At 46.0% G+C, this 14,162-nt stretch overlaps 2 pseudogenes; both read left to right on the top strand.

The window, feature by feature from the left end:
* Positions 1–231: 231 nt before the first annotated feature.
* LOC119857869 lies at positions 232–1,169 on the top strand (annotated as a pseudogene).
* Positions 1,170–13,208: 12,039 nt separating this feature from the next.
* LOC119856852 lies at positions 13,209–13,849 on the top strand (annotated as a pseudogene).
* Positions 13,850–14,162: the final 313 nt, after the last annotated feature.

Here is a 14,162-nt window from a genome sequence, read left to right as displayed (position 1 = left end):
GGAATGAAGTGTCACTGTATTTGCACAGTGTGTGCATCTTATCAAACACCTGTAATGACGAGCTGTGAACATCTGGCTCTGTGGACTTACCCCTTCCTGGAGCGTGTACAGATGTCCATTAAGAAACTCATCTCCATTTATTGTCACATTTTTCATTACAGAGAAGGAACAGGTTTTCGCACCATTCACCTGCCCACATTTCTGTAGCAGCCTTATCACTGCTCAGAGGAGATGGAAGAGGGAAATCACTCAGAGGTGACTGAGTTCATTCTCTCAGGACTGACAGATCGTCCGGAGCTGCAGGTTCCCCTGTTTATAGTGTTCCTACTGATTTATGGTATCACCATGGTGAGCAATGTGGGGATGATCTTGATAATCACGATTGACCCAGACTCCACACCCCCATGTACTTTTTCCTCAATAATTTGTCTTTCTTTGACCTCTGCTTTTCCTCGATAATTTCCCCTAAGATACTGCTGAATTTCTTAGCTGAGGGGAAAAACAATTCTTACACTACCTGTGCTGTTCAAATGTCTCTCTCTATTGTTTTTGCAGATTCTCAGGGCTTCTTGCTGACTGTGATGGCGTATGACCGTTATGTGGCCATCTGTAATCCACTGCTCTGTATGGTCAACATATCCAGGCAGTTTTGTTAACAGCTGGTGGCTGGGGTGTATGCGGTGGGGGTTGTGGATTCAATGATACACACTTGTTTTACATTTTGGCTGTTGTTCTGCAGCTCCAGCATCATCAATCATTTCTTCTGTGACGTCCTCCCACTGTTGGTGCTCTCCTGTTCGGACACCCGCATCAATGAGATTATGATATTTGCTTTCACGTTGTGCATAACAGTGAGCATCTTTGTGACCATCCTCCTTTCCTATGTCTATATCACCTCCACCATCCTACAGATCCGCTCTGCCAAGGGCCGGCGCAAAGCCTTCTCCACGTACGCTTTCCACTTGACTGTGGTGGTCCTTTTTCATGGCACCCAACTCTTCATGTATTTATGTCCCACCTCCAGCTATTCCATGGACACGGACAAAAGAGTCTCAGTGTTTTACTTTCTGGTGATCCCCATGTTGAACCCCCTCATCTACAGCCTGAGGAACATGGAGATGAAGGATGCCCTGAGGAGAGCAATGAATAAACTCATAACCAATTCTTGAATCTGTTTAACTCAGTACTGGTTTAGTGATGGGGAGTGGAAACAGGTGAATTCAATTCCCATCCCATTATAAAGTAATTTTGCAGAGCCCATGGGAGTATTGTTCTTTATTATATTGATATTACTATGAATTTGTTTATATTCCAATGAAGCCTGCAGGCCCCAACTAAAATCAGGGCTTTATTAGGCTATTACCGCATAAAAATTCCAGGAGGCACCTGTTTCAGATGTGTGAATATTTGTGACGTGCTTTGAAAGCATAGAGGTATTTGTATTGGGGAAGAAGAGAGGGGCATCTAATCATTCTCCCTTTGCTTTGTAGTGGGTTTGGTTTTTGTTATGCAGTTGCAAGTATGAAGTGTGTGGTTTCCATGGTTGAACCAAAGGGAGTTTTGCACCCCCTCCTGATATTCTGCAGCCCCTTATGTCCTCTGTGGGGTTGTTGTAGAGATTGTCGCCTGGTTTGTATCCATTCATGTGGAGGAGAAAGGTGATTTCCATCAAAATGGCCTTTATTTTAAGTTAAGGGAGCAAAAAACAAGTAAGAACAAGGGTAACATATCCAAAAGAGAACATGGTATGTATGCATTCACTGTGAGAATCTGCACTGAACTGAATACAAAATAATATGGAAAGGGTGAGTTTTCTCAAGTACATAAATTAAACAGAAAGAAAAAGTCATATCAGACACTAGATGTTTATACCACATCAGTAGGTTAGCTATGAGGTCTTACTTTTAGTTCTGCGGGTAAGTCCTATGGACTCTGAAGAACAGGGATTCTTGGAATTTTACAGCTCGGGTTCCGGAGAGTGAGAAATGGCTAGAGCTGGGCCAATAGCGGATTTTTGAATTCATGGGTGGTTACAAAAAATTGAAAAACAAATTCAGTTCAACCTGAACCAAATCTGAAAATTCCTTAAATGTTTGTCAAATTGAAAACATTGACAGAAATGTCCTGTGGGGTCGAAGGAATTATTTAGCATGACCAGAAATGGAACATTTCCTTTCCTTCCTGGATACTTTTCGATATAAATGCAAAGACAATGTAGGACCACACTGACAAAATGAATGGAAATGGAAGAGACAGTGATGGTGCTGCTTCCCTTGTAGACTTTAACTCAGTGATTAGATCACTACTGTGGAAAGTGGGAGATCCCAGTCAATCCCCCCTCTGTCTGATGGGGAGAAGTAATTTGAAAGTGGGTCTCCCATGTTTCTGGACAGTGTCCTGGCGACTGGGCTATGTTCTGTCCTGCATCATTCTCAGGACTGGTCTACACTACTGCTGTAAATTGATCTAAGTTATACTACTTCAAGTTGACTAAGTTAGTCTGACTTACAGTGTCCACACAGTGCTATGTCAACTGGAGAGTTATGTAACGGAAGTAATGTAACACAGATCATACGACAGCGTTAGTGTAGAACAGCCCTGAGGAAGATCCATGATGGAACATCCTATCTGAGGGAGGTGGAGTACAGACCTCATCAGGTGAGCGTTCTCCCATTGACTTAGCATGTCTTCCCCAGACCTGCTCAATCAAGACCATTTAATCTATTGCAGTAGTCCCGATTGAGCCAGTAGTGTAGATATGGCCTCAGTCTCTCTTGTTGAAGCTGTTGCATTGTGAATAAAACATGGGAAGAATCACAGGGCAAGAAAGAGAGAATGACTACAGACAAGGGGTTCTGGGCACCAACATGCTCGACTTCATCTCTGTTCCAATGGTTTTTTAATTAGTTATCCACTGTAGAACAACTTTGAAAGGAGAGATTGAGAGAAACCCATACCGGAATAGCCCATCACTCAGGGGCTGGGATGCTTTCTGGAAATACAGAAAACCCAGGTGCACATCTTTGCCCAGCACTGGACAAAAGGCGGAATTGAACCTGGATCTCCCACCTCACACCTGAACACCCTACCTCACACCTACCTCACCCTACCTCACCTCACCTGAACACCCTACCTCACACCTACCTCACCTACCTCACCTCACCTATCTCACCCTACCTCACACCTGAAGACCCTACCTATTGAATTAAACCTATTGAACACCCTATCTCACACCTAACTCACCCTACCTCACCTCACCTACCTCACCTCACCTGAACACCCTACCTCACCTCACCTACCTCACACCTACCTCACCCTACCTCACCTCACCTACCTCACCTCACCTACCTCACACCTGAACACCCTACCTATTGAATTAAACCTATTGAACCTATGAACCTATTGAATTAAAAATTACAAAGAGAGGGAGCATCACCACCTCCTCCTGGTGGCTGCTTTGCGACTGGCACCTAACTCCTCCTCCCCCACACACATTATTTTGGGACAAGACTATTAGGAGACATTGTAACACATTTGTGAATAGTTTCAGATCAACCCCAATGGCATTGTTTTTTACAATAAATTATTAATACATTTAATAGTGAAAAGTGCAAGGTCATGCATTTAGGGAATAATAACAAGAATTTTTGTTACAAACTGGGGACGCATCACTTGGAAGTAACAGAGGAGGAGAAGGATCTCTTAGTATTCGTTGATCACAGGATGACTATCAGCCGCCAATGTGATATGGCCGTGAAAAAAAGCTAATGCGGTCTTGGGATGCATTAGGTGAGGTATTTCCAGTAGAGATAAGGAGGTTTTAGTACCATTACACAAGGCACTGGCGAGACTTCATCTGGAATATTGTGTGCAGTTCTGGTCTCCTATGTTTAAGAAAGATTAATTCAAACTGATCTGAGGAATGGAAAACCTGTCTTATGAAAGGAGACTCAAGGAGCTTAGCCTGTTTAGTCTAACCAAAAGAAGGCTGAAGGGAGATATGATTGCTCTCTATAAATATATCAGAGGGATAAATACCACGGAGGGAGAAGAATTATTTAAGCTCACTACCAATGTGGACACAAGAACAAATGGATATAAACTGGCCAGCAGGAAGTTTAGACTTGAAATTAGATGGAGGTTTCTAACCATCAGAGGAGTGAAATTCTGGAACAGCCTTCTAAGAGAAGCAGTGGGGGCAAAAGACATATCTGGTTTCAAGACTAAACTTGATAAGTTTATGAAAGGGATAAGATGATGGGATAGCCTAATTTTGTCAATTAATTGATCTTCAACTATTAGTGGTAGATATGCCGAATGGCCTGTGATGGGATGTTAGATGGGATGGGATCTGAGTTACTACAGAGAATTCTTTCCTGGGTGCCTGGCTGGTGAGTCTTGCCCACGTGCTCAGAGTTTAGCTGATCACCATATTTGGGGTTGGGAAGGAATTTTCCTCAAGGGCAGATTGTCAGAGGCCCTGGGGTTTTTTCTCCTTCCTTTGCAGCGTGGGGCATGGGTCACTTGCTGGAGGATTCTCTGCACCTCGAAGTCTTTAAACCACGATTTGATGACTCAATAGCTTAGGCAGAGGTTAGAGGTTTGTTACAGGAGTGGCTGGGTGAGATTCTGTGGCCTGCGTTGTGCAGAAGGTCAGACTCAATGATCACAATGGTCCTTTCTGACCTTAAAGTCTAGAATTCTATGTTTAGCCTGGAAGAAATTCACCCTTTCTCAATACTTTCGTGTCCCAACGCTGGGAAATTACTTACAGAGACTTTTGGAGAAGTGACCAACACATGAAGTTTCGTATCATATTCAAAAGACCTCATGGGAGAGAGAGCGATCCAGATCAGCTGATGCTCTGGCCCTCTGTATTCCATTTCACAAGGAAGGCAACAACATTAATTGCATGTGCTGTGCACATCCGTAGTCCTGGGAGCAAAGGTGCTTCAGGGAGCAAATCTCAAAGTCATCCCAGGAAGCAGCTCCAGAGTTATTAAGGATAACATTGGTGTGGTTAGCAAACAGGGAAAAGTTCGATTCTTAGTCTGATTTTTACAGTTCTGAGAGGGTATAGCTTCCGTCCTCAACTCATTGCAAGTGAAAGGAGGGGGAGAAAAGAGATACAACCAAGTCATGGGCAAACAAGTCAGTTTCAGAGCATTTTGGCTTTTAATTCAAATTACAGTAGGCCATTTATGGGAGGGGAAGTAAGGTGATGAAATATTTGGCAAAATCACTGTACTCATCATACTGCCGACATAGTGGGTATTTTTGGGAAAGTGGGGCAGCTCCTGGAGGGTTTTGTCTCTTCCACTCCACAACAGCCAGTTCATGCTTCTGGGCCTCAATCTGGGCCTGTATTTCTGTGTCTCTTAACCCCAGAACTCATTGTAAGTGGCTGCCTCAGCTTCCAGAGCCCTTCTGTGCACAGTTGCCTCAGCTTCTCTGAGCTTGAATTGAAACTCCCTGTCCTTTGCCTTCTCTTCTGTTTCCAGACTGGCCAGCTCTAGTTTAGCAGCTGTCTCACCGGTAGTCATTTCCCTGCTTTCTTCTGCTGGGCCACACCCCTCTGCAGTTCACTGAAACTGAGATTCACTCAGCTCATGGGCTTCTTAGTTAACAGAGACTTTCCCAGTGTCCAGTGTTCAGCCTTTCTGGGCACTTTGCAACTTGTGCAGTTCTAGCTTCTTCTGATTTTCACTCTTACTTATTTTGCGTATTTTCCCTTCCCCATTTACCTTACCCGAAATAAGGAAACAGAAAATAACAAATTTGTTACCACTTTGTCTGTTCTCCACCCACCACACCCAAAATTCCCTTAAAATCATGAGCAATGTCTCAAAGCAATCAGCTGTGCACAGATCCTGCTCCACAGGAACTTAGATACTCTCTCGCTTGTGGGTGGAAACCCGTTTCCTCAGAAGGGAGATGGGGTGCAATGTCACACTCTGTTTCACGGACTATAAATGATAGGAAATAAATAAAATTAACAGAAGAATTGGGAGGGAGTTGGCCTGCTCAGAGATATTTTGTAGCAGCATCTGCAGAGATCTCCAGTGTTAACCACAAGTTTGGGGAATATCCTTCTTTTTGCAGCCTGCCCTGAATGTGGCATTTTCAGTGATGACTGCCCCAGGTACTTCTGGGTCACAGGAGGCACAGAAATCAGGAGGAGTTGTGAGCATGACTCTTAGAGGAAGTTGGGGCACAGTGTTTCCTGGGCACAGACCTGGAGTGACAGACTTCAGAGTTTCTGAATACAGAGAAGGGGGCACCACTTAGTAGAAGGAGGCACCAACATGTCCTGGAGCACTGATAATACTAGCCAAGCCTATACACCTGTGTGGGTTAATTTCTGCTGCCATAGTGATGAAGGAAAGAGTCATCACTGGGCCTGCCAGGGGTCTCCTTTAGGGGAGGTGATGACCACAATGTCCTTGTGCATTTGCAGCCATGGATCAGTACATGGGCCCATCCCTGTGCTGACCTCACACTTTCATGTCAATCAAACACTACTGTCAGTCAGCACCACACTTTTGGTATTACTGGGATATTTTCTAGGTTAGTGGCTGTGACATAACAGGGTCCAACCCAGACTAATAAGCCGCTGTGTCACACCTGCCTGCAACCTTGCAAACCCTTGATAAAGTGGTTTCCACCTGGGCCACAGACAAACAACCGTCTGCCATGCAAATCATACGCTGAGCATGTGTGTAACTGCAGCCTGGCCAGGAATAGTTGGATTACACTCAGGCTCTCACCACCCTTGGTTATACTGCAGGGTGATCCCAACACACTCCCCAGTCTTTGATTTCCCTCCAGAAATGTATGTCGTGTGCTGCCCAGTCCTCTCCTGGACAATACAAGTTACATTATACATTATTTCTTTAATAACACAAATATGCATGCAAGTTAGTTTCTCAGACACTTCTATTTAAACACACTGGATGAAATAAAATGATAAAACAAAGTTTATTGACTACAAGGATAGGTTTTAAGTGAGTACAAATAATGAGGCATAGGAGTCAGACATGGTTACAAGAAACATAAAACTAGAATGCAACTTGTGCCTACATTAATAAATGATGTGAAATACAAAGTGAAACTTTCCTCACCACATGCTTTCAGCAGTCTGACTGACCAAACTTCTTAGGTCAGAACCCCTCCCCAATTCCAAAGACTGCTTTCTTTCTCCCTTCTGATGCAGTGAATCAATGGGAAGAGAGAAAGAGAGAGAGAGAGTGCTGCCTTGGGATGTCTGACACTTCTTTTTATAGTCTTTTACCTCCTTTGAGAAACATTTCCTCCTAGTTACTGGAAGAAAAAATGTCTATGTAGAAGGATGTTCCCTGCTTCTTTTTCCTCCCCTTTTTTGGCATCCTTTGTTTCCCTTTCTGCTTGATGACTCTGGTTACTGTTTAGATACAAAAATAAGCAGAGCAGACATTTCTTTGTTTAAGACAAACCAGTTTGCAAGATATCCCAAGACACCTTTCTCTCACTCTGCCTCTCCATTGATTCACTCCATCAGAAGGGATAAAGAAAGCACTTTGAAAATGTTTCAATAACATGATACAGTGCTATCTTTAATGCCACATACATTATCAAAATATTGTATTAATATTTATGAACAGAGCATGACTATTTCTAGTTGACTCATGGATTTATTTAACATCTTAAAGCTGAACTCTGTGTGCAGATAGAGGCATGCAAGAGGGATAGGTTTGTGAACTGCAGAAGTCCAGAGCATGCTATGGTCTCGTCCTGAGCTCCCCTGGTCACCATGTGGTTTCCATCAGGCAAAAAAGAGTGAATCTATCTTTCCTATTTTGGGGAGTAAGCTAGCAAGTGAAGGACATAGGATACCATGGTGATTGGCATGCCATTAATAGCTCAATAGTCTGGAGTACTCTTACATTTTTTACAGGTTTTACATTGCACCTGTTGAGGCCAGGACAATGAGGCGAATATGAAACCAGGAAAGGCTGTGAAGATATCAGCGATAGCTACAAATAATTAGCACATTTCACCTGTATCTAACTTTCTGTTTCGTTGATTCCAAATTTGTTGCTAAGTCTGGTTGAAAATTTTTCTTGAGAAGTTTTTTTGATGGGAAATTTGATTTTCAATTCAATTCAATTCAATCCATCAAAAAAGCCAAAGTTCCCTCCTCCCTAAACCATGGCTGTGGGACTCTGGTGATGTTCCAGGGCAGTTCAGCAAGAGAAGAGACCATCATGCATCATGGGGGATGTATTGCAGACTAGGAGCCTAGACCAGGGTTTGCGTCAGGGAAGCCTGGCTGTTTAAAAATAGCCAGAGCCTCGCGAACCAGCTGAGCGGCAGCGAACCAGCGGAGCAGCGGGGACAGCAGAGCAGCTCACAGCAGGAGTTTGCCTGGGACTGGTAAGTATCCGAGTGTGTGTGTTTGCTTGCTGAGGAAGTATCCGAGCGTGTGTTTGCTGGGAGGGCAGGGAGAGAGCCTGAGTGAGTGTCTGATTGGCTGCTAGCCTGCAGGGGGCGGGCATTAGGGTGTCTGTGTGTTTGCGTCAGGGAAGCCTGGCTGTTTGAAAATAGCCAGAGCCTCTCGAACCAGCTGAGCAGCGGGGACAGCAGAGCAGCTCACAGCAGGAGTTTGCCTGGGAGTTCGCCTGGAGTGAGCCCAGTGAGGCTTACATCTTGCCAACGTCTCTGAGGAAGCTCATAGTAGGTAGGTGATATGGAAGGGGGGGATTCAGCTGTTGTGACCTGCACTGGATGTGCCATGTTTGTCTTTCTTCCACAGGACAGAAGCGACTTTGTCTGTACAAAGTGCAAGCTGGTCTCCATATTGGAAGAGAAGATTGAAGGTCTGGAGCAACAGGCAACGACCCTGCGTTGTATACGAGAGACTGAGGATTTTCTGGACCAAACTCAGGATAGCCTTCTAGGGGCACAAAGCTCTAAAGATATGGAGCAGGTTGCACAGAGGAGCCAAGAGGCCAGTGAAGAAGCTTGGCAACATGTGACCTCCAGAAGAGGTAAGCGGAATGTCCGGGTTCCAGTAACACAGACACAGGTAACTAACCGCTTTCATGTTCTCTCCACAGGTACCATTGCGGAGAGTGGACCAGATGATAGGTCTGGGGGGAGAAAGCAGAAGGAGACTCCGCTGGTTGGGAGGCATGAGATGCGATGTCCTGAGGTTGGGGGTTCCACGACCACCACTCCCAAGAGGAGAAGGCGGGTGGTGGTGGTCGGGGACTCTCTCCTCCGGGGGACTGAGTCATCTATCTGCCGCCCTGACCGGGAAAACCGAGAAGTCTGCTGCTTGCCAGGAGCTAAGATTCGTGATGTGACGGAGAGACTGCCGAGACTCATCAAGCCCTCGGATCGCTACCCCTTCCTGCTTCTCCACGTGGGCACCAATGATACTGCCAAGAATGACCTTGAGCAGATCACTGCGGACTACGTGGCTCTGGGAAGAAGGATAAAGGAGTTGGAGGCGCAAGTGGTGTTCTCGTCCATCCTCCCCGTGGAAGGAAAAGGCCTGGGTAGGGACCGTCGAATCGTGGAGGTCAACGAATGGCTACGCAGGTGGTGTCGGAGAGAAGGCTTTGGATTCTTTGACCATGGGATGGTGTTCCATGAAGGAGGAGTGCTGGGCAGAGACGGGCTCCATCTTACGAAGAGAGGGAAGAACATCTTTGCCAGCAGGCTGGCTAACCTAGTGAGGAGGGCTTTAAACTAGGTTCACCGGGGGAAGGAGACCAAAGCCCTGAGGTAAGTGGGAAAGCGGGATACCGGGAGGAAGCACAGGCAGGAATGTCTGTGAGGGGAGGGCTCCTGCCTCATACTGGGAATGAGGGGCGATCAACAGGTTATCTCAAGTGCTTATATACAAATGCACAAAGCCTTGGAAACAAGCAGGGAGAACTGGAGGTCCTGGTGATGTCAAGGAATTATGACGTGATTGGAATAACAGAGACTTGGTGGGATAACTCACATGACTGGAGTACAGTCATGGATGGTTATAAACTGTTCAGGAAGGACAGGCAGGGCAGAAAAGGTGGGGGAGTAGCACTGTATGTAAGGGAGCAGTATGACTGCTCAGAGCTCCGGTACGAAACTGTGGAAAAACCTGAGTGTCTCTGGATTAAGTTTAGAAGTGTGTGCAACAAGAGTGATGTCATGGTGGGAGTCTGCTATAGACCACCGGACCAGGGGGATGAGGTGGATGAGGCTTTCTTCCGGCAACTCACGGAAGCTACTAGATCGCATGCCCTGATTCTCATGGGTGACTTTAATTTTCCTGATATCTACTGGGAGAGCAATACAGCGGTGCATAGACAATCCAGGAAGTTTTTGGAAAGCGTAGGGGACAATTTCCTAGTGCAAGTGCTAGGGGAGCCAACTAGGGGGAGCGCTTTTCTTGACCTGCTGCTCACAAACCGGGTAGAATTAGTGGGGGAAGCAAAAGTGGATGGGAATCTGGGAGGCAGTGACCATGAGTTGGTTGAGTTCAGGATCCTGACGCAGGGAAGAAAGGTAAGCAGCAGGATACGGACCCTGGACTTCAGGAAAGCAGACTTTGACTCCCTCAGGGAACAGATGGCCAGGATCCCCTGGGGGACTAACATGAAAGGGAAGGGAGTCCAGGAGAGCTGGCTGTATTTCAAGGAATCCCTGTTGAGGTTACAGGGACAAACCATCCCGATGAGTCGAAAGAATAGTAAATATGGCAGGTGACCAGCTTGGCCTAATGGTGAAATCTTAGCGGATCTTAAACATAAAAAAGAAGCTTACAAGAAGTGGAAGGTTGGACATATGACCAGGGAAGAGTATACACACCACACACCAACAATCTCTTCCATGGTCATAGAATCATAGAATCATAGAATATCAGGGTTGGAAGGGACCCCAGAAGGTCATCTAGTCCAACCCCCTGCTCAAAGCAGGACCAAGTCCCAGTTAAATCATCCCAGCCAGGGCTTTGTCAAGCCTGACCTTAAAAACCTCTAAGGAAGGAGATTCTACCACCTCCCTAGGTAACGCATTCCAGTGTTTCACCACCCTCTTAGTGAAAAAGTTTTTCCTAATATCCAATCTAAACCTCCCCCATTGCAACTTGAGACCATTACTCCTCGTTCTGTCATCTGCTACCATTGAGAACAGTCTAGAGCCATCCTCTTTGAAACCCCCTTTCAGGTAGTTGAAAGCAGCTATCAAATCCCCCCTCATTCTTCTCTTCTGCAGACTAAACAATCCCAGCTCCCTCAGCCTCTCCTCATAAGTCATGTGCTCTAGACCCCTAATCATTTTCGTTGCCCTTCGTTGTACTCTTTCCAATTTATCCACATCCTTCCTGTAGTGTGGGGCCCAAAACTGGACACAGTACTCCAGATGAGGCCTCACCAGTGTCGAATAGAGGGGAACGATCACGTCCCTCGATCTGCTCGCTATGCCCCTACTTATACAACCCAAAATGCCATTGGCCTTCTTGGCAACAAGGGCACACTGCTGACTCATATCCAGCTTCTCGTCCACTGTCACCCCTAGGTCGTTTTCCGCAGAACTGCTGCCGAGCCATTCGGTCCCTAGTCTGTAGCGGTGCATTGGATTCTTCCATCCTAAGTGCAGGACCCTGCATTTATCCTTATTGAACCTCATTAGATTTCTTTTGGCCCAATCCTCCAATTTGTCTAGGTCCTTCTGTATCCTATCCCTCCCCTCCAGCGTATCTACCACTCCTCCCAGTTTAGTATCATCCGCAAATTTGCTGAGAGTGCAATCCACACCATCCTCCAGATCATTTATGAAGATATTGAACAAAACGGGCCCCAGGACCGACCCCTGGGGCACTCCACTTGACACCGGCTGCCAACTAGACATGGAGCCATTGATCACTACCCGTTGAGCCCGACAATCTAGCCAGCTTTCTACCCACCTTATAGTGCATTCATCCAGCCCATACTTCCTTAACTTGCTGACAAGAATGCTGTGGGAGACCGTGTCAAAAGCTTTGCTAAAGTCAAGAAACAATACATCCACTGCTTTCCCTTCATCCACAGAACCAGTAATCTCATCATAAAAGGCGATTAGATTAGTCAGGCATGACCTTCCCTTGGTGAATCCATGCTGACTGTTCCTGATCACTTTCCTCTCCTCTAAGTGCTTCAGGATTGATTCTTTGAGGACCTGCTCCATGATTTTTCCAGGGACTGAGGTGAGGCTGACCGGCCTGTAGTTCCCAGGATCCTCCTTCTTCCCTTTTTTAAAGATGGGCACTACATTAGCCTTTTTCCAGTCATCCGGGACTTCCCCCGTTCGCCACGAGTTTTCAAAGATAATGGCCAAGGGCTCTGCAATCACAGCCGCCAATTCCTTCAGCACTCTCGGATGCAATTCGTCCGGCCCCATGGACTTGTGCACGTCCAGCTTTTCTAAATAGTCCCTAACCACCTCTATCTCTACAGAGGGCTGGCCATCTCTTCCCCGTTTTGTGTTGCCCAGCACAGCAGTCTGGGAGCTGACCTTGTTAGTGAAAACAGAGGCAAAAAAAGCATTGAGTACATTAGCTTTTTCCACATCCTCTGTCACTAGCTTGCCTCCCTCATTCAGTAAGGGGCCCACACTTTCCTTGGCTTTCTTCTTGTTGCCAACATACCTGAAGAAACCCTTCTTGTTACTCTTGACATCTCTTGCTAGCTGCAGCTCCAGGTGCGATTTGGCCCTCCTGATATCTTTCCTACATGCCCGAGCAATATTTTTATACTCTTCCCTGGTCATATGTCCAACCTTCCACTTCTTGTAAGCTTCTTTTTTATGTTTAAGATCCGCTAGGATTTCACCATTAAGCCAAGCTGGTCGCCTGCCATATTTACTATTCTTTCGACTCATCGGGATGGTTTGTCCCTGTAACCTCAACAGGGATTCCTTGAAATACAGCCAGCTCTCCTGGACTCCCTTCCCTTTCATGTTAGTCCCCCAGGGGATCCTGGCCATCTGTTCCCTGAGGGAGTCAAAGTCTGCTTTCCTGAAGTCCAGGGTCCGTATCCTGCTGCTTACCTTTCTTCCCTGCGTCAGGATCCTGAACTCAACCAACTCATGGTCACTGCCTCCCAGATTCCCATCCACTTTTGCTTCCCCCACTAATTCTACCCGGTTTGTGAGCAGCAGGTCAAGAAATGCATCTCTCTATCATTTTTGCAGATGTTGAGTGCCTCTTGCTGGCTGTGATGACGTATGACCATTATGTGGTCATCTGTAACCCGCTGCTCTATATGGTCACCGTGTCCAGGCAGCTTTGTAAACAGCTGGTGGCTGGGGTGTATGCTGTGGGGGTGGTGGATTCAATGATATACATGTATTGTACATTTTGTCTGTCATTCTGCAGCTCCAACATCATCAATCATTTCTTCTGTGACCTCCTCCTACTGTTGGCACTCTCCTGTTCAGACATCTGCATCAATGAGATTGTGGTGTTTGCTTTCATGAGCTGCATTACAGTGAGCAGCTTTGTGACTGTCCTCCTCTCCTATGTCTATATCATTTCCACCATCCTGCAGATTTGTTCTGTCGAGGCAGGCACAAAGCCTTCTCCACCTGCACTTTCCACTTGACCTCTGTGGTCCTGTTTTTTGGCACCCTCCTCTTCATGTATTTACGTCCCACCTCCAGCTATTCCATGGACAGAGACAAAGTGACCTCAGTGTTTTACACTCTGGTGATCCCCATGTTGAACCCCCTCATCTACAGCCTGAGGTACACAAAGGTGAAGGACGCCCTGAGGAAAGCAATGAATAAACTCCTAACCGATTCTAGAATCTGTTTAACTCTGTATTGGTTTAATGGTGGCGAGTAGAAACAGGTGAATTCAATTCACAGCCCATTACAAACTAATTTTGCAGAGCCCATGGGATTATTGTTCATTATTGTATTATTATTATTATTATTATTATTAATTTGTTTGTATTCCAACAAGGTCTGTAGGCCCAAACTGAGATCAGTTGAGAAAACCTGAGGAAGACTCACAGGTCCAGAAAGAGAAAATGATTTTATAAGCTTGTGGCTAGGGGCATCCACTGAGAGGGTGACATGTTCAAGTTCATGTCTCAGGACATTAGGTGGCAGTTCCAAAGGGGTTTCTGTGACCCAAACCTTCACACAGTATTCAG

Source organism: Dermochelys coriacea, chromosome 6, assembly GCF_009764565.3.
Source record: "Dermochelys coriacea isolate rDerCor1 chromosome 6, rDerCor1.pri.v4, whole genome shotgun sequence".
NCBI lineage: Eukaryota > Metazoa > Chordata > Testudines > Dermochelyidae > Dermochelys > Dermochelys coriacea.
Note: the sequence above shows the minus strand (reverse complement) of the source record. Positions and strands in the feature narration are given on the sequence as shown.